This window comes from Aotus nancymaae, unplaced genomic scaffold (genome assembly GCF_030222135.1).
Source record: "Aotus nancymaae isolate 86718 unplaced genomic scaffold, 86718_ANA_hifiasm-v0.15.2.pri h1tg000076l, whole genome shotgun sequence".
Taxonomy (NCBI): Eukaryota; Metazoa; Chordata; class Mammalia; order Primates; family Aotidae; genus Aotus; species Aotus nancymaae.
Window position 1 is genome coordinate 19,802,096 of NW_026988491.1, and position 18,024 is coordinate 19,820,119.

At 51.2% G+C, this 18,024-nt stretch overlaps 1 long non-coding RNA gene across 1 annotated transcript; it reads right to left on the bottom strand.

Annotated features, from left to right (window-relative positions):
* Positions 1 to 11,585: 11,585 nt before the first annotated feature.
* Positions 11,586 to 16,998, bottom strand: LOC105715242 (uncharacterized). The gene is made up of 3 exons (XR_010339427.1): positions 16,929 to 16,998; positions 16,220 to 16,346; positions 11,586 to 12,959 (listed from the first exon to the last, which is right to left on the bottom strand). It is a non-coding gene; the product is annotated as an uncharacterized LOC105715242 (long non-coding RNA).
* Between the last annotated feature and the right edge of the window lie 1,026 nt (positions 16,999 to 18,024).

Below are 18,024 nucleotides of genomic sequence, written 5' to 3' on the forward strand. Positions count from 1 at the left end.
AATTGGTCCATCTCATAGTTCCATTGCAGGTGGACTGGTGCACCGCCACCCTCAGCACCAGCAGAGCCAGCGCTCTGGAGCGCAAGCGGTACTGGAAGCAGCACTTTTTTCATACTTGTTAAGAAATAACAAGGTCACTAAGATTCATGTTACTATTACTAATTCTTATCTTCTAAGAAAAAGAGGAACCAGGTGCAGAAGCAGAACTTGAAAGTAGACATGGAACGTGGCCGCTGAAGCACAGCACCACATACAGACAACTAAGTCCCCGATGTGTGTGGGCCTCCCTGACAGCTGCCAGGCCTGCCACAAGAGCTTGGAAGAGCGGAGTTTTCTCCTTACTCTCCCAAGGAAGGAGACATCTCAGCCATCTTGGACATCTCCTTCCCTAGCTGGCTAAACAGCAGGCGCTTTCCCAGCGCTGACACCGTCGCACAGCCGAGGTGCCCTCCGGCAGCCCTTATGCCAGCATGACAGAAGACTTAGAGCATCTTGCCTTAGGGTTGCCTGTTTCCCAATGCCACTTCAGTCCCATACTTCTTGACCTGAGACTTATTAGTAAGATTAAAGATTATATGATTATATATGTGTATATATTTATGATTACATATGGATAGCTATGTGATTATTTATGATTATATACACAGGAATAACTATGTAACTCTATCTCTCATTCTCATTTATATGAGAATATGCTGAGGCTTCAGACCCTTGCCTCAGCTCTTGCAGGGTTTTCCCCCTTGGGGGTCATGACCAAGGAGTATTTACAGTGCTTCAGAAACATGAGCTGAGGCTGGCCTTGGGGCCTCACACCTGTAATCCCAGCACTTTGGGAGGCTGAGGCAGGGGATCACCTGAGGTCAGGAGTTCAAGACCAGCCTGGCCAACATAGTGAAACCCCATCTCTACTAAAAATACAAAAATTAGCCGGGCGTGGTGGTGCACACCTGTAGTCCCAGCTACTTGAGAGGCTGAGGGAGGAGAATCACTTGGGAACCTGGGAGGCGGAGGTTGCAGTGAGCCAAGATCGCTCCGCTGCACTCTAGCCTGGGCAACAGAGTGAGACTCCATCTCAAAAAAATAAATAAATAAAAATTAGAAACATGAGCTGGGTGGGTGTCAGTTTCCTATGGCTGATGTAACCAGTTATCACAAACGACTGGCTTAAACCAACAGACATTTATTTTCTCACAGTTCAAGAAGCTGGAAGTCAGAAACCCAGGCATCCATGGGGCTGCGCTGCCTCCAGAGGCTCCAGAGGAGGGGGCTTCCTGCCCCTTGCAGCTTCTGGTGGCTCCAGGCACTCCTTGGCTTGGGGCTGCACCACTCTAATTAGTGCCTTCATCTCTTCACATGGCCTCCTCCTCTGTGTCACTGCGACTCAGTCTCCCCTTGCTGCTTTTAAAAGTTCGGCCAGGCGCAGTGGCTTCACACCTGTAATCCTGGCAGTTTGGGAGGCCAAGGCAGGTGCATCACTTGATGTGAGGAGTTCAAAACCAGCTTGGCCATCATGGTGAAACCCCGTCTCTACTAAAAATACAAAAAATTAGCAGGGCATGGTGATGCGTGTCTGTAATCCCAGCTACTTGGGAGGCTGAGGCAGGAGAATTGCTTGAACCCAGGAGGCAGAGGTTTCAGTGAGCCGAGACTGTGCCGCTGCACTCCAGCCTGGGCGACAGAGCGAGACTCCATCTCAAAATAAATAAATAAATAAATAATTTACAAAGTTCAGGGTCACACCTGTACAGGCTCACACCTGTAATCCCAGCACTTTGGGAGGCTGCAGCAGGCAGATCACCTGAGGTCAGGACTTTGAGACCAGCCTGGGCAACATGGCAAAACCCTGTCTCTACTAGAAATACAAAAATTAGCCAGGTATGGTGGCAGTAATCCCAGCTGCTTGGGAGGCTGAGGCAGGAGAATCATTTGAACCTGTAATCCCAGCTGCTCGGGAGGCTGAGGCAGGAGAATCATTTGAACCCAGGAGACGGAGGTTACAGTGAGCCGAGACTGCACCACTGCACTCTAGCCTGGGCAACAAAGCAAGACTCTGTCTCAAAAAAAAAAAAGAAGTTCACTTGCCACTGAAGTGAACCACCCTGAATCCAGGATGCTGTCACCTCGAGTCTGAGCTTCATCACATCCGCAAAGATTTTCTTTCCAAATAAGTTCACTCACATTGACAGGTAGTCACCTCATTTTGCAGGGAGTGGGGACAAACTCTAACTCACGGCAGCAGGCTTCCATCACTATTGCCAGTACAGCCTCCCTTCTATTGTCTTCTCATGGTGGGATTTTTCCTCTGGGACCCACCCCGTCCCCATTTCAGTTCATGAGAGATGAGCCAGGCCTGTACCATCAAAACAGAGCCTCTCCCTCGCCATAGTGATACTCCGGAGATGGTCCAGTCAGGGCCAGTCTCAGGACTCTGGATGTCTTTGCAGTAGAGCCACTAAAAGAACAGCTGCCAGCCGCCATCTTAGTAGGGCAATGCCGGCTGAGAATGGAGCCCACGCAGAAGAGAACAGGGATGAGAGATGAAAAGTGAAGGCCAGTCTTCCAGTTGCTGCGCCAATACACACCCCTTTCCTGCTGAAGTCAGCTGAGAGGGGTTTCTGGTCCTTACTCATTGTTAGATTTTGAAGGAAAGGCAAGAGTTAAAGGAAGACACAGGGATAGAGAGAGCGAGACAGAGAGAGGTGGGGGATCGGGGGGGCGGCTCTACAGTAAATGCAGGCATTTATGTCTAGCATAAGCCCTGCAGAGCTGGAGACCAGCTTGATGCCAGTGCCCCCGCAACCACTGCCACTTACAGGCTGGAGTACCTATAGGCCTGGGCAGGAGGGGTCTTGGGGGCATGGCCTGCTGCCTGGAAAAATGTCACTAACATCCCATGGTGAGGCAGTTTGGACCTTGTTTCCGCAGAATGTGATAGTGATGTTACTTCAGCTGGGTCTTTGCCCAGCAGGATATGATAAGAAAGTCAGGCGGGTGGGCAGGAAGTTTCTCACCGCCCGAACCCTTGTGGAATGTTTCACTGTGACCAGGGTCTGTGAAATGGCGCCGTGCTTACAACATGGTGCAGTTTGGATCAGGTGCAGCAGCACTTTGGGAAGCCGAGGCCAGCAGATCTTCTGAGGTCAGTTCGGGACCAGCCTGGCCAACATGGTAAAACCCCGTCTCTACAAAAACACAAAAATTAGCCGGGCATGGTGGCACCTGCCTGTAATCCCAGCTACTCAGGAGGCTGAGGCAGGAGAATGCAGGAGGCGGAGGTTGCAGTGAGCAGACAGCACGCCATTGCACTCCAGCCTGGATGACAAAGTAAGGCTCCATCTTAAAATAGCAATAACAATAATAACAATAAAATGGTGCAGTTAACACTCATCAGTGGGTTATGCCTGAAGCAGAGACCACCACGAGCCCTCAGTTAGCAAAGGTGTGAGTCCCAATGGTATGTTGGCTGCTGGGCCCTCCCCACCAGAGGTGAAAGTGAGCTGGGCACTAGAGGCTGAGCCTTGCTAGGGCCCTAGGAGGCCTCCGGTCCAGCCTGTCCATTTCACATTGAAGGGACAGAAGCCAGAGAGGCAGGGACCAGACTGAGGTCATGCGTGTGCTGCCCTCAGCCTAGAATGTCCATTCACCCTCACTCTCAGCTCAGGCTTTTCACGAGGGCTCTCTCTGAGGGTCGAGGGTTCAAGGCTGTCGGCGAACACCGTCCTCCTGTCTGCACCCCATAACAGCCCTGCTGATTCTGCCACCACTACTGGCTGACATTTTCTTCCCTTCTGGCCACGCTGTTCTGTTCACGAAGTGCACCAGTCCCTGCCTCATCGTGGCATAGAGCTTCAGCCCTTCACGCTGAGTAAAAGTCTGTGGACAGAATTCAGGAGATCTGGAAACTTGGGTGGGAAGAAAATAACATCTTTATTTTTACTAAAGTCAAATGGAATTTGGCATGCCTTTCATTATGATATGATTGTAGGCTACAGATCACAGATATGCTGTAATATCTGTGACTTTGTCACCAGTGTCCACACAGGGCCTGACAAGAGTGTGAGTCAGATATGGTTCCTGCCTTCCCAGAGCTGCCCTGAGTTTGCAGGGGTTTTCGGGAGGGGCCAGGAGACCCGGGCTGGAGCTGCTGTGTGGGGTTGAAGAAGGGGAAGAGACCAAGTCCAGAGGTAGTGAAGAGGTCACAGTGGCAGGCCTTGGCCCGTGTGCCCTGCAGCCAGCACTGCACTGCTCCCAGCTCCTCGTCCCTCACCCTCTCCCCTCCCTGGTGTCCTAGTCTGTTTTGTGCAGCTATAACAGAATACTGGGAAATTTATAAAGAAGAGAAATATGTTTCTTGCAGTACTACAGGCTGGGAAGTCCAAAATCAAGGTGCCAGCATCTGATGGGGGCCTTCTCGCTGCGTCCTCACATGGCAGAAGGTAGAAGGGCAAAGGAGCCCTCAAGTGTGCAAGAGAAAGGAGGCCAAGTTTATCCTTTATACGTGTTGGAAATAGATGCTCGGTGCTGCAAAGAAAAATCAGCACTGAGACAAAAGATCTTTCAGAAATGCAATTTTTACTTACTGGACTGCAGGAAGGTTACCTTCATTAGCCATCTTGCCATGAGAGTACAATGAACAAAGGGAAAATACACAAATTTATCCCTTACGCATTTGGGGTCATCCTTACTGCTGTGTCTGATCTCCGTTGGCTGGAGCCAGACCTCACAATGTAAACTAAAACCCGATTGGCTAAGAACTTAAAACTTTTCTAAAGAGGTAAAAGCAATGGAGAGCTGGGACGTGCCTGTGAGCACGTCCAGTACAGATATCTTGGTTAAAGTACAAGGACATAGAATGTACTACATGCCCGTAAGCATGGCGTGTCTAACAGCTACATGGGATAGGGCTTAACAAGGTTATTAGCACACTTATTCTTTAACAGGAAAGGAAACTTTAAAAAGGAACTTTTCTACTTCCCACATAAAGATGCCACCCCAACAATAACAAACCAACTCCCACTCCCACTCCGTAATAATGACATTAATACATTCGTGAGGGAAGAGCCCTCATGACCCAATCACCTCTTAAAGACTCCACCTCTCAATGCTGTTGGATTGGGGAGTAAGTGTCCAGCACGAGACACATTCAAACCATAACACGCAGCTTCTAGGGCCTGTGAATCAGCCCCTCCAGGCTTCTTCAGAGTCAGGTCCTTAGGGCTCCACCCTGGGCCTAGCTCCTCCCTCCTATGGCACCAACCTTCATAACACACCAACCACTTCCCACATCTGCTTGACCTTCAGACCTCACCTTTTCCTGTGCCCAGCTGAATGTTCAAGAAGTTCACAGAGATGCCTGAGGGGATACCCAGATCTCATCCTCCCGCAGGCTCTCCCTCTCAGTTTCTTTCCAGACGCCCCCTCCCTTGCTCTCAGCTCTCATCCATCTGGCGACTGCATCTTTTAAGTAGGATCAAGTCCATCTGCTTCACACCATCCCCACTGTCATGAGTTCTTCTGCTTGACTCTTTTAACATAGTATTTGTTTTCTTTTCTTTTTTTTTTTTTTTTAAGATGGGGTTTCACTATGATGATCAGGCTCATCTTGAACTCCTGACCTCAGGTGATCCACCCACCTCGGCCTCCCAAAGTGCTAGGATTACAGGCATGAGCCACCGCACCCGGCCAGTATTTGTTTTCTATTGCTACATCACAAATTATCACAAACTCAGTGATCTGTCAGCTCACAGTGTTACTGGTTGGTAGTTCAGGCTCACCATGACAGGGTTCTCTGCTCACAGCCTCCCAAGGCTGAAATCCTGGTATTGGCCAAGGCTGAGGTCTCACCTGAGACTTGATGCCCTTTTCCCAGATCACATAGTTGTTGGCAGGACTCATTTCCTTGCAACTAGAGAACTCACAAAGGCTTCCTTGACATTTTTTTTTGTAGAGGGTCTCACTCTGTTGTCCAGGCTGGAGTGTAGCGATATGATCTCAGCTCACTGCAGCCTCAACCTCCTAGGCTCAAGTGATCCCCCACACCCCAGCCTTCCAAGTAGCTGCGTAGTCCAAAACCAAGGTGCCAGCCTCTTCTTGCTGTCCCATCCTCTTCATGGGGTGATATGGCTTGGATGTTTCTCCCCTCCAAATCTCATGTTGAAATGTGATGACTAACGTTGGAGGTGGGGCCTGGTGGGGGTTGTTTGGGTCATGGGGGTGGATCCCTCATGAATGGCTCGTGTCCTCATCATGGTAATAAGTGGCAATGAGTTCACACAAGATCTGGTTGTTTAAAATCGTGTGGCATTCTAGGCGCAGTGGCTCAAGCCTGTAATCCTGGCACTTTGGGAGGCCGAGGTGGGCAGATCACCTGAGGTCAGGAGTTTGAGACCAGCCTGGCTAACATAGTGAAAGCCTGTCTCTACTAAAAATGCAAAAATTAGCTGAGTGTGGTGGCAGGCACCTGTAGTCCCAGCTACTCAGGAGGTTGAGGCAGGATAATCACTTGAACCTGGGAGGTAGAGGTTGCAGTGAGCCGAGATTATGCCACTGCACTTTGGCATGGGCAACAGAGCAAGATTCTGTCTCAAAAAAAAAAAAAAAAAAAAACCATGTGGCACCTCCCATCCCTCTTGCTGTCTTGTTGTGTGATACACTTTCTCCCCCTTTGCCTTCTGCCATGATTGGAAGCTTCCTGAGGCCTCACCGAAGCTGAGCAGATGCTGGTGCCATGCTTCTACAGCCTGCAGAACCATGAGCTAAAATAAATCTCTTTTCCTTATAAATTACTCAGTCTCAGGTATTTATAGCAACGCAAAATGGTATCCCAACCCAGGAGGCCTGGTCCCTCCAACCCACCTTCTGCCTAAAAACCAGGGAGATCTATCTGTCTGTCTGTATATTATTAACCTATCTTTTCTTCTTTCTTTCTTACTGTTTTTTTTTTTTTTTTTTTTTTGAGATGGAGTTTCACTCTTGTTGCCCAGGCTGCAATGCAATGGTACGATCTCAGCCACTACAACCTCCTACCTCAGCCTCTCAAGTAGCTGGGATTACAGGCACCCACCACCATGCCCAGCTAAATCTGTGTGTCTGTGTGTGTGTGTGTGTGTGTGTGTGTGTGTATGTGTGTGTATATATATATATATATATATATATATATATATATATATTTTGTTTGTTTGTTTGTTTTGTTTTTTTAGTAGAGATGGGGTCTCTCCATGTTGGCCAGGCTGGTCTCAAACTCCTGACCTCAGGTGATCTGCCCTCCTCAGCCTCCCAAAGCACTGGGATTACAGGCATGAGCCACCATGCCTGGCCTTTTTTTCTTTTTAATATGAAATATTTCAAATAAATCCAAAGTAAAGGGAATTGTATAATAGACAATTTTTATCTCAGTTACCTAGATGTAACGGTTATTAATAAATTGTCATATTTTCTCCATTTGTCTTGTTAAAAAAATTTTTTTTGAGACGAGTCTCACTGTGTTACCTAGGCTGGAGTGCAGTGGTGCAATCTCAGCTCACTGCAACCTCCGACTCCCAGCTTTAAGCGATTCTCCTGTCTCAGCCTCCCAAGTAGCTGAGATTACAGGCGTGGGCCACCAAACCCAGCTAATTTTTTTGTATTTTTAGAAGAGCTGGGTTTTCACCATATTGGTCAGGCTGGTCTCAAACTCCTGACCTTGTGATCCACTCACCTCGGCCTTCCAAAGTGCTAGGATTACGGGTGTGAGCCACCATGTCCAGCTGTTTGTTTGTTTTTGAAACAGTCTCGCTCTTTCACCCAGGCTGGAGCGCAGTGGTGTGATCTCGGCTTACACTAACCTCTGTCCACTGGGTTCAAGCCATTCTCGTGCCTCAGCCTCCTGAGTAGCTGGGACTACAGGAGCACACCACCATGCCCCACTAATTTTTTGTATTTTTAGTGGAGACATCTTGTTAAAAATATTCTAAAATTAATTTTAGATATGATCATTCACACCCAAATGTTTCAGTAAATGCATTGACTTTTTCAAGTGGACATTTTTCTCCATAATCACAATACTATCATCACAATGAATGAAACTACCAACCATCTTTTAGTTCCTTCTAAATCCCAGTCACATTCAAATTTCCCTTATTGTCTCTACAACATTCTTTTTTTTTTTTTTTTTTTAGATGGAGTCTTGCTCTGCTTCCCAAGCTGTAATGCAGTGGTGTGATCTCAGCTCACTGCAGCCTCTGCCTCCTGGGTTCAAGGGATTCTTCTGCATCAGCCTCCTGAGTAGCTGGGATTACAGGCTCATGACACTACACCTGGCTAATTTTTGTATTTTTAGTAGAGGTGGGGTTTTGCCATGCTGCCCAGGCTGGTCTTGAACTCCTGACCTCAGGTGATCTGTCTGCCTTGGCCTTTCAAAGTGCTGGGTTTATAGGCGTGAGCCACCGCGCCCGGCCTCTATAACATTCTTTATATCTGGGTATTGAATCAAGCTTAGAGTGATCGTTCCAGAATCCAAACTTGAACATGTCACTTCCTGCTTAGCACTTTGTGGTTTGCCTCGCCCTGGGATACAGGCTGAGCCCCAGGCTGAAGGAGGCAGGACCCCCAGGCCCCTGGGCCCCTGTACCCCACTCCTACCCTCCCACCCCCTGGCCTTTTGGCTTCTCAGCAGGCCATCCTCCTTCCAGATATGGGACCTTCTTTGCTGTTTGCTCCTCCTGGAATTTTCTTTGTGCTTCTTATCCTCCCATCCAGTTCAGGCATCATTTCCCCAGGGAGGCCCCCAGGAATCCCTGAACCAGACCCCACTCCTGTCTCATCTGACTCCTTAGAACCCTGTTCCTGCCCAGAACCCCCTCCTTCCCCTTGCATCACCCACCTTGATCGGTATGATCCATTCCTGGGTGTGACTGCTCGGCTGCTCTCTCACTCCTCCACAGCCTGTGGCCCTGGAAGTGGGGTGTGTCTGTCTGCTCACCAATAGATTCCCATACCTGGCCAAAGCTGACACATAGCAGGTGCTCCATGAACATGCGCTGAGTTAGCAAATGCATGAATGAGCCAGGGTGAGGAGGAGAACCGTGTTGCTGCACCACTGTCTGAAGGCTTTGCAAGCCTCTGCTGGCAAGGGGAAGACCAATGATAGAGCAGCCTGGCCCCCAGAGGGACAGGGCCCGCTGTGGGAGCATTGCTACCCTGGTGGGTATCAGGAAGGGGGACAGTAACTCTGGGGATTCCCGAGGTCGCAGCCGAGAGTTCCCCTCCAGGACATGTGGCTTTCCTGGATGCTGTGGGCCGTGGCCAGAAAGGGCAGGACAGGAGCAAAAGAGATAACTGTCTCTTTAAGAAGCAAAGTGGCTCACACCTGTAGTCCCAGCACTTTGGGATGCCAAGGCATGTAAATCACTTGCGCCCAGGAGTTCAAGACCACCCTGGGCAACATGGTAAGACCCCATCTACACAAAAAATACAAAAATGAACCAGGCATGGTGGCATGTGCCTGTGGTTCCAGCTACTCAGGAGGCTGAGCTGGGAGGATTGCTTGAGCCCTGGAGGTTGAGGCTGTAGTGAGCTGTGATCATGCCACTGCACTCCAGCCTGGGCAACAGAGTGAGACCTTGTCTCAAAGAACAAAACAAACAAAAGAAGCAAGAATGTACTTGTCCTCCCTTGTAGGTACTGACCAAAGCTGCCTGGGAGCCACCAGGTCTAGGATAGAGGGAGGAAGGGTGAAGGTGGGCACAACACCAGGAGATGTGGGGGCAACAGGAAGAGGGGCTTTGGGGCCAGGTGCGGTGGCTCACGCCTGTAATCCCAGCACTTTGGGAGGCTGAGGTGGGCAGATCACCTGAGGTCGGGAGTTCAAGACCAGCCTGGCCCATGTTGGAAACCCTGTCTCTACTAAAAATACAAAAATTGGCCGGGCGCAGTGGCTCACGCCTATAATCCCAGCACTTTGGGAGGCCAAGGCGGGTGGATCACGAGGTCAAGAGATCAAGACCATCCTGGTCAACATGGTGAAACCCCGTCTCTACTAAAAATACAAAAATTAGCTGAGCATGGTGGTGGATGCCTGTAGTCCCAGCTACTCGGGAGGCTGAGGCAGGAGAATTGGTTGATCCCAGGAGGCAGAGGTTGCGGTGGGCCGAGATCGCGCCATTGCACGACAGCCTGGGTAACAAGAGTGAAACTCCGTCTCAAAAAAAAAAAAAAATTAGCTGGGTGTGGTAGTGGGCACCTGTAATCCCAGCTACTCAGGAGGCTGAGGCCGGAGAATCCCTTCAACCCAAGAGGCAGAGGTTGCAGTGAGCCAAGATTGCACCACTGTACACCAGCCTGGGTGACAGAACGAGACTCCATCTCAAAAAAAAAGGTGGGGGAGTTTTGGAACAGGGACGTGGGCTCCAGGCCTAACTTGTCTCCTGGCATGCTCAGTGATTGGCAGGCCCCCCATACTCTGTCCCTCAGTTTCCTCATCAGTAGGAGAAGGGGGCCCCTCATTCCTCCTGGATACTGAGAGCCACAAGGAAGTGGGGAGAGCCACACTTGGGGCTAGAATCCCAGCCCTGCCAGCCCCTCACTGGGTGAAGTGGCTCAGCCTCTCTGAGTCTCAGTTCCCTTTTCAGCAAAATGGGGGCCATGGGGATCGTGAGTCCCCATGGGGCTGTGCACAGACTCCTTGTGGTCCTGCCTGGAAGCCTCTGGCACTTCCTATACATGAATGGTTTTCATGGTCTGTTCTCCTTAAGACCCAGCACACAGAGACATCATTCATTCTGCCCTCTTTCATCATTGCCTGCCTCCTCAGGGCAGGTCCTTGATGGCTGGGTTCTGGGGACACCAGGTGCTCCCCACAGCCTGAGATCTCAGGGTTTCATGGCTTGGCAGGCTGCCCTATGATTAAAGAAGCAAGGAAGGAACTGGTATGTGTACAGACATCAGAGCAGCCAGGTGCAAAGACAGGTGCGTGTACAGATGTGAGAGGGGCCAGGTGCTGATGTTATGGAAACTTTAGGGTATCACTTTTGTGGCCGGAAACCTCTGTGGCGAGTGGCACCTTTGTCTGAATTTTTCTTGGGCCCACTGGGCTCATTCTGCCCACTTGCCCTGGCAGATTGCAGTTGGCTCACACTACCAGCCTGGATCCTACGTCTGCCAAGGGAGACTGCGTGGGGTGGCAAGGGGTGTGTGAGCAAGCGTGGGGACCAGTCACTGCACAGTCAGACATGCTGGCTGCTGCAGTGGGGTGTGCAGCTCCAGGTGCCATCATGAGTGCCAGCTCTCTGCGAGGCTGCAGCTGGACCAGGCACACTGCAAGCAGTTTCCACAGCTGGCACTGGGGAACATAGTAGTTCTCAGAAGCTTGGAGATGGCAGGAACCACAGGGACCCAAAGGAGTCACAGCCCCAGCTTGGGAGACTCCCAGGTCTGGGCTCCCCAGAGGGCCACAGCTCTTCCTTCCTTCTCTTCACCCGCAACATGGTGAGCAAGGAGCCTGTCTCAACTCGGTTTGTATTACAGCTCTTTTAGCCTTATTCAGTGGGTCCCAAGTTCTTGTCCTGCACCCAAGAAGAATGAGGTATGCAAACAAGGGGAGAGTGAACAAGATGAAGAGGAGCTTTATTGAGTGACAGTAGCTCAGAGGAGGCCCTGGAGGGGATAGTTCCTCTCTACAGCCGATCATCCAGATGTCTGCTTAGCTCTGGCTGAGTCTGGGGCTTTTATGGGTCTCAGAGAGGAGGAAGTTCATGCTGACTGGTCCATGGGTGGCCATGGGCAGGCCCAGAAAAGGCATCACAAATTTGCATTCCAGTCCATGGCACTGGCAGCCTCCCTCCAACCTTCAGGCCCTTCCTGGCCTGAAGGTGGGGCCTCACCAGGACCCATCCCCTTCTACCCAGAAACCTGTTTGCCTCCAGCTGCCATTCATGGTGCCTAGGCTGTAGGTACCAAGGGGAACCTGCAGGTGAGTGCCAAGCTGCCCTCAATTCCCCCTCAGCTTCCCTCCTATGCCCATCAGTGCCCAAAATCTGGAGGGGGTTGAGACAGCAGGGGCTGGTGTATCAGCACTGCCCTGAGTGTGTGCACACCTGGCTGAGCTGTGACAGCACCCAGGCTTGGCCCCAACTTTGCTCCAAGATCAGAGTGGGCACTGATAGCAAGGAGAAGCAAGGCAGTGGGAACAGGCATTTCCAAGCCTCTGAGGGCAGGGGGGCCCTCCAGGGTCCCCAAGAGGGCAGAGATGCCTGAGTCTGCAGCTGCAGTTTGGGCTGGTGCAGCTGGGTGGGAAGGGGGACAGGGCTCCTGCTTGCTCCGTGGAGCGGGAGGCCTAGGTTTGCAACTGCAATTTGGACAGCTGCAACTATGCCCGGGACAGAGGGCAGGGCTCCTGCCTGCTCTGTGGAGCAGGAGCCCCAGGTCTGCAGCTGTGGTTTGGTGGCTGCAGTTGCACCTTGGAGGGTGGAGTTCCCACCTGCTCCCAGGCTCCGAGACCCAAGGATGCCTGGGTCCACAGCTGAGGCTTGGGCAGCTGCAGCAGCACCCAGGGAGCTCCCACCCTGACTCAGAAGGGGTGGAGCTCTTGCCAGCTCCATGGAGTGAGCAGCCCAAGCTGTGCCTCCCTGCTGTAGCTGGTGTGATGGCAGCAGCCACTCCAGATGTTCCACCATTGCCATCACTGAGACAGGTGTGGGTACAGAGGTCCATTGTATTTAGGCTAGTGAAGGAAGGCTTCTAGGTGGAGGTGACCCTCAGGCTTCCTCCAGATGCTCTGGAGTCCTCAGTGTCTGATTCTGTCAAGTCTTCCTGAAGAACAAGCAGTTCTTTCTCTTGTCCCCATCAAAACATTTCCAAGGGACTCTTCAGAAAAGAGTCAATCTGCACAGCTCCCCTGGGGCCTGGGCAGTGGGGGCAGAGATCTTACCCAACCTCACAAGTGAGATTCTGCAGGGTCCAGTGACTTGCTGGAGGTCACCCAGCTGTTAAGAAGAGGAACTGGAAATTAATCATCAGGGCTTCCACCAGGGCTCCTCTCTCTCTCTCTCTCTCTCTCTCTCTCTCTCTCTCTCTCTCTTTTGTAGAGACAGGGTTTCACCATGTTGTCTAGGCTGGTCTTAAACTCCCGACCTCAAGTGATCCACCTGCCTCGGCCTCCCAAAGTTCTGGGATTACAGGCATGAGCCACTGTACCTGGCCAAATTAACTGATTTTTTATCAAAGTGATAAAGCAATTCAGTGGGGAAAGGAAAGTGTTTCCACAAATAGTGTTCGATCAACTGGATGTCCACATAAAACAAAATTAGCAGCCAGGTGCAGTGGCTCACACCTGTAATCCCAGCACTTTGGGAGGCCGAGGTGGGTGGATCACCTGAGGTCGGGAGTTTCAGACCAGCCTGACCAACATGGAGAAACCCTGTCTCTACTAAAAATACAAACTTAGCCAGGCATGGTGGCGCATGCCTATAGTCCCAGATACTTGGGAGGCTGAGGCAGGAGAATCGCTTGAACCTGGGAGGCAGAGGTTGTGGTGAGCTGAGATCGTGCCATTGAACTCCAGCCTGGGCAACAAGAGCAAAACTCCATGTCAGACAAACAAAAACAAAAGCAAAAACAAAATGAACTTCCACACTTATCTCATACTACATACAAAAATTAATTCGGAGGCATCTATAAAATTGATCACAGACCTAAATGGAAGAGTTAAAACCATGAAACTTTTACATGAAAACAGCAGAAAATCTTAGCAACCTTGAGTTAGACAGAGATTTCTGAAACAGCACACAAAAACACAAACTATAAAAGGAATAACTGAAAAATTGGACTTTATCCAAATTAAAAATTTTTGGTTTTTGCAAAACATATGTACAACAAAGGACTTGTATCTACAACAGTTTCTCAGCCTTTTTTCATTCCCTTCCTCCTCCAAGGAGTACTCAGACAATTCTTCCTAACTACCCCCATGAAAATTTAATTCACAGGTGCCTGTTTATGTATTCTATGTTATTGTTCTTTGTACATAAAGAGTACAATTTTTTTCATTTCACAAGGACCAATTTTTTCCCATGGGGGCAAATTTGCCACCATTGAAAATACATGATCTGGCCAGGCGCGGTGGCTCACACTCATTATAATCCCAGCACTTTTGGAGGCAGAGGCAGGCAGATCGCCTGAGCCCCGGAGTTTGAGACCAACGTTGGCAACATGGTGAAAACCCACGTCCACAAAAAAAAATACAAAAATTAGCCAGGTGTGGTGGTGCATAGCTATGGTGCCAGCTACCTAGGAGGCTGTGGTGAGAAGGTCACCTGAGCCCTGGAGGTCAAGGCTGCAATGAGCTACTGCACTCCAGCTTGGGCAACAGAATGAGACCCTGTCAAAAAAAAAAAAAAGAAGAAGAAGAAGAAAATACACGATCTAGACTATAAAAAGAACTCTTACTAGTAAACAATGACAACTCATTTAAAAAAAATTTTTAATGGGAAAAGATTTGAATAAACTTTTCAACAAATAAGGTATAGCGATGACGAACATGAAAAGAAGTTCAAAACCATAAGTCCTGGTCAGGCACGGTGGTTCATGCCTGTAATCCCAGCACTTTGGGAGGCCAAGGCGGATGGATCATGAGGTCAGGAGTTTGAGACCAGTCCAACCAACATGGTGAAACCCTGTCTCTACCAAAAATACAAAAATTAGCCGGGCATGATGAGGCTCGCCTGTAATCCCATCTACTCGAGGGGTTGAGGCAGGAGAATTGCTTGAACCCAGGAGGCGGAGGTTGCAGTGAGTCAAGATGGCGCCATTGCACTCCAGCCTGGGTGACAAAACAAGAGTCTGTTTCGGAAAAAGCAAAAACAAAAACAAACCCATGAGTCCCTAGGGATGGAGATGTTACGATGAGGCGCCACTATACACACACCAGAATGGCCAAAATGAAGAAGACTGAACACACCAAGTGTTGGGAGGATGTGGAGGAACTGGAATTCTCATGCACTGCTGGTGGAAATATAAATGTACATCCACTGAAAAACAATTTGGCAGTTTCTTTTCTTTTTTTTTTTTCTTTTTTTTGAGAGGGAGTCTCGCTCTGTTGCCCAGGCTGGAGTACAGTGGTGTGATCTCAGCCCACTGCAACCTCCGCCTCTTGGGTTCAAGCAATTCTCCTGCCGCAGCCTCCCGAGAGACATGGGCCACCATGCCCGGCTAATTTTTTGTTAACTAGTAAGAATTTTTTTTATATTCTAGATCATGTATTTTCTTCATCCATTTCTTTTTGTATTTTTAGTAGAGGCAGGGTTTCACTGCTACGATGTCTCCTGGATGCTGGCCAGGATGGTCTCCATCTCTTGACCTCGTGATCCACCTGCCTCAGCCTCCCAAAGTGCTGGGATTACAGGCGTGAGCCACTGCACCCATTTTGAACTATTAATATCATCTAAGAAAATGGATGAACCTCAAAATACTTATGCTGAGTGAAAGAAGCTAGACCAAAAAAGAGAACATACTTTATGATTTCACTTACATGAAATTCTGAAAATTGCAATCTAATCTATAGTGACGGAAGCACACCAGCGGTTTGTTAGGAGTGGGATGTGGGTGGTGGAGGGGAGGAGAGGCGTGATGGAGAGGGAATGGATCACAAAGGGACAGGGGCACACTTTTTTTTTGAGACTGTCACCCAGGCTGGAGTGCAGTGTCATGATCTCAGCTCATTGCAACCTCTGCCTCCCAGGTTCAAGCAATTCTCCTGCCTCAGCCTCCCAAGTAGCTGCAATTACAGGTGCCCACCACCACACTGGCTAATTTTTGTATTTTTAGTGAAGATGGGGTTTTGCTGTGTTGGTCAGGCTGGTCTTAAACTCCTGACCTCAGGTGATCTGCCCGCCTTGGCCTCCCAAAGTGCTGGGATTACAGGTGTAAGCCACTGCACCTAGCCAGAGGCACAGTTTTGGGAGTGATGGAAATGGTCATTATCTTACTGTGGTGATATATACATCTATATGACAAAACTCATCAAATTGTATACTTTAAATATGTGTGATTGATTGATTTGATTTGATTTTGAGACAAGGTCTTGCTTTGCCACCCAGGCTGGAGTGCAGTGGGACTATCATAGCTCACTGCAGCCTTGAACTCCTGGGCTCAAGCAATCTTCCTGCCTCAGCCTCCTGAGTAGCTGGGATTACAGGCATGCACCACCACACCCAGCTAATCTTTTATTTTTGGAGAGATGAGGTCTCACTGTGTTGCCCAGGCTGGTCTTGAACTCCTGGGCTCAACTGATCCTCCCATCCTCGTCCACACGTGGTCCTGCTGCAAGCAGAGGAAGAACCAGGGCAAGAAGATCTGTGGGAGCTGAGTGGAGAAGCCTAGGAGAGAGGGGGCCCCCGAGGCAGGGGGTGGAGTGGAGCGGGTGCATGCCCCACCACTGCTGGGCTTCCTCCCCCCTCTCCCTCCCTGCCAGCCTGTGGCCTTCCAACCTCTGCCCCTGCCCCTCCACTTAGGCCCTCCTCTAGCTCCAAAACTGCCCTGCGCCACCAGGGGCCACCCCATCGCCCCCACCCTCCACTCCCTTCCCCTTGCTGACCTCATCACCCAGCCCTGTCTCCTCCCTCCTCCAGACACCTGCCGGTGCTGTTCCCACTGCCTGGAAGATGTTCCCAGCCTCTTGACCCTCCCTCTGTCCCCTCCTCTAGGATCCCCGCACAGACAGTCCCCTCTGGGAGGCCACCGATGCAAGCCCCCAAGCCCCTGTTACCTCTTTGCCTGTCCCCACTCCCTCAGACCCCTCGCCTGCCCCCAACTCCTCACCCCTGACACTCCCGTACCCTTTGCCCGCCCCGCCCCCCTCATCCGCCGCCACCACCCCCTCACCCGCCCCCATCTCCGTCACCTGCACCATCCTCCTCACCTCTCACCCACCCCCACCCTCACCCCTCGCCCGTCCCCACCTTCCTCACCCGCCCCGTCTCCTGCTCAAGTCTCTCCCAGCACTGGAGAGCGCCGCGGGTTTGCTGGCTGCGTCCCCGCTGAAAGGCGACTCCGGGAGCGCAGGCTTCGGCCCTGTTCCGACGCCCCCGGCACAGCCGGGCCAGCAGCGGCGCTCGCTGGGTTTTTGTTGCACCTTTGAGACGGAAAGGAGCGCCGTGATTCCCCAGAGCTCCTGGAAGTGAGAGGGAGGAGGCCAGGATGGAGCTGGGTGGGCACCCGCCGGGTGGTGGTCCCCGGATCGAAGAGGCCGCGGGCCCTGAGCGCTTGACCCTGGGTGGGACCCTCCCTCCATTACAAAAATAATAAATTAAAGCAAAAGCATCTCGCGACTGCGCTGCTATAAAGGAAAATGTACGGAAATTTTACGCGGAAATAATTGTTTCCCCCCGAGAGTACGTTCTGCTACTGCTAATAAAAACTAAGGCAGTCAGCACTGCGGTGGACGCGGCACTGCCCCTCCCGGCTGGACCGCCCGCGCCGCGCTGCACCGCCAGGGGGCGCCCGACACCAACGCGCGGCTTCACACGGCAGAGGGGCGGGGCGGGCGGAGGTGGGGACGGGGCCTGGACATGCAGGGGGCGGGGGGAGGCGGGGCCGGCGCCGGGGGCGGGGCTGGGGCGGGCCCCAGGGGGCGAAGCCAAGCTCCACAGCCAGGACCCAGCTCTCGCGGCCCTGGTCCACTCTTGCGGTCCCGGCTGCACCCAAACCCGACCCCCTGCACTTCCCACCGCTTGCCGTAGTGCATGCCGTACCTTCCACCGGGAACACGTGGCATCCCTTCCCGGTTCAAGACCCAGTCGAGGCACCATCGCCTCCAGGAAGCCTTCCCGAGCCTCAGGCTGAACCAAGCACTTCCTTTGGGCTCCCATAGGCCCCCTGGCCGCACTGTTACTCTGTATTCTTCTCCTGGGACAGTGGACAATGAGTCCCCCAGCCAGGATGGGGCTGTGTAAGGTTTGTTCTTGGGTTCTTGCCCAGTTTAAAAGGAAGAAACTGAGGCCAACACAAGAAGATCCAATGTGAAGGAATTTATTCAGGCTCCCGGGTGAGGTTCTG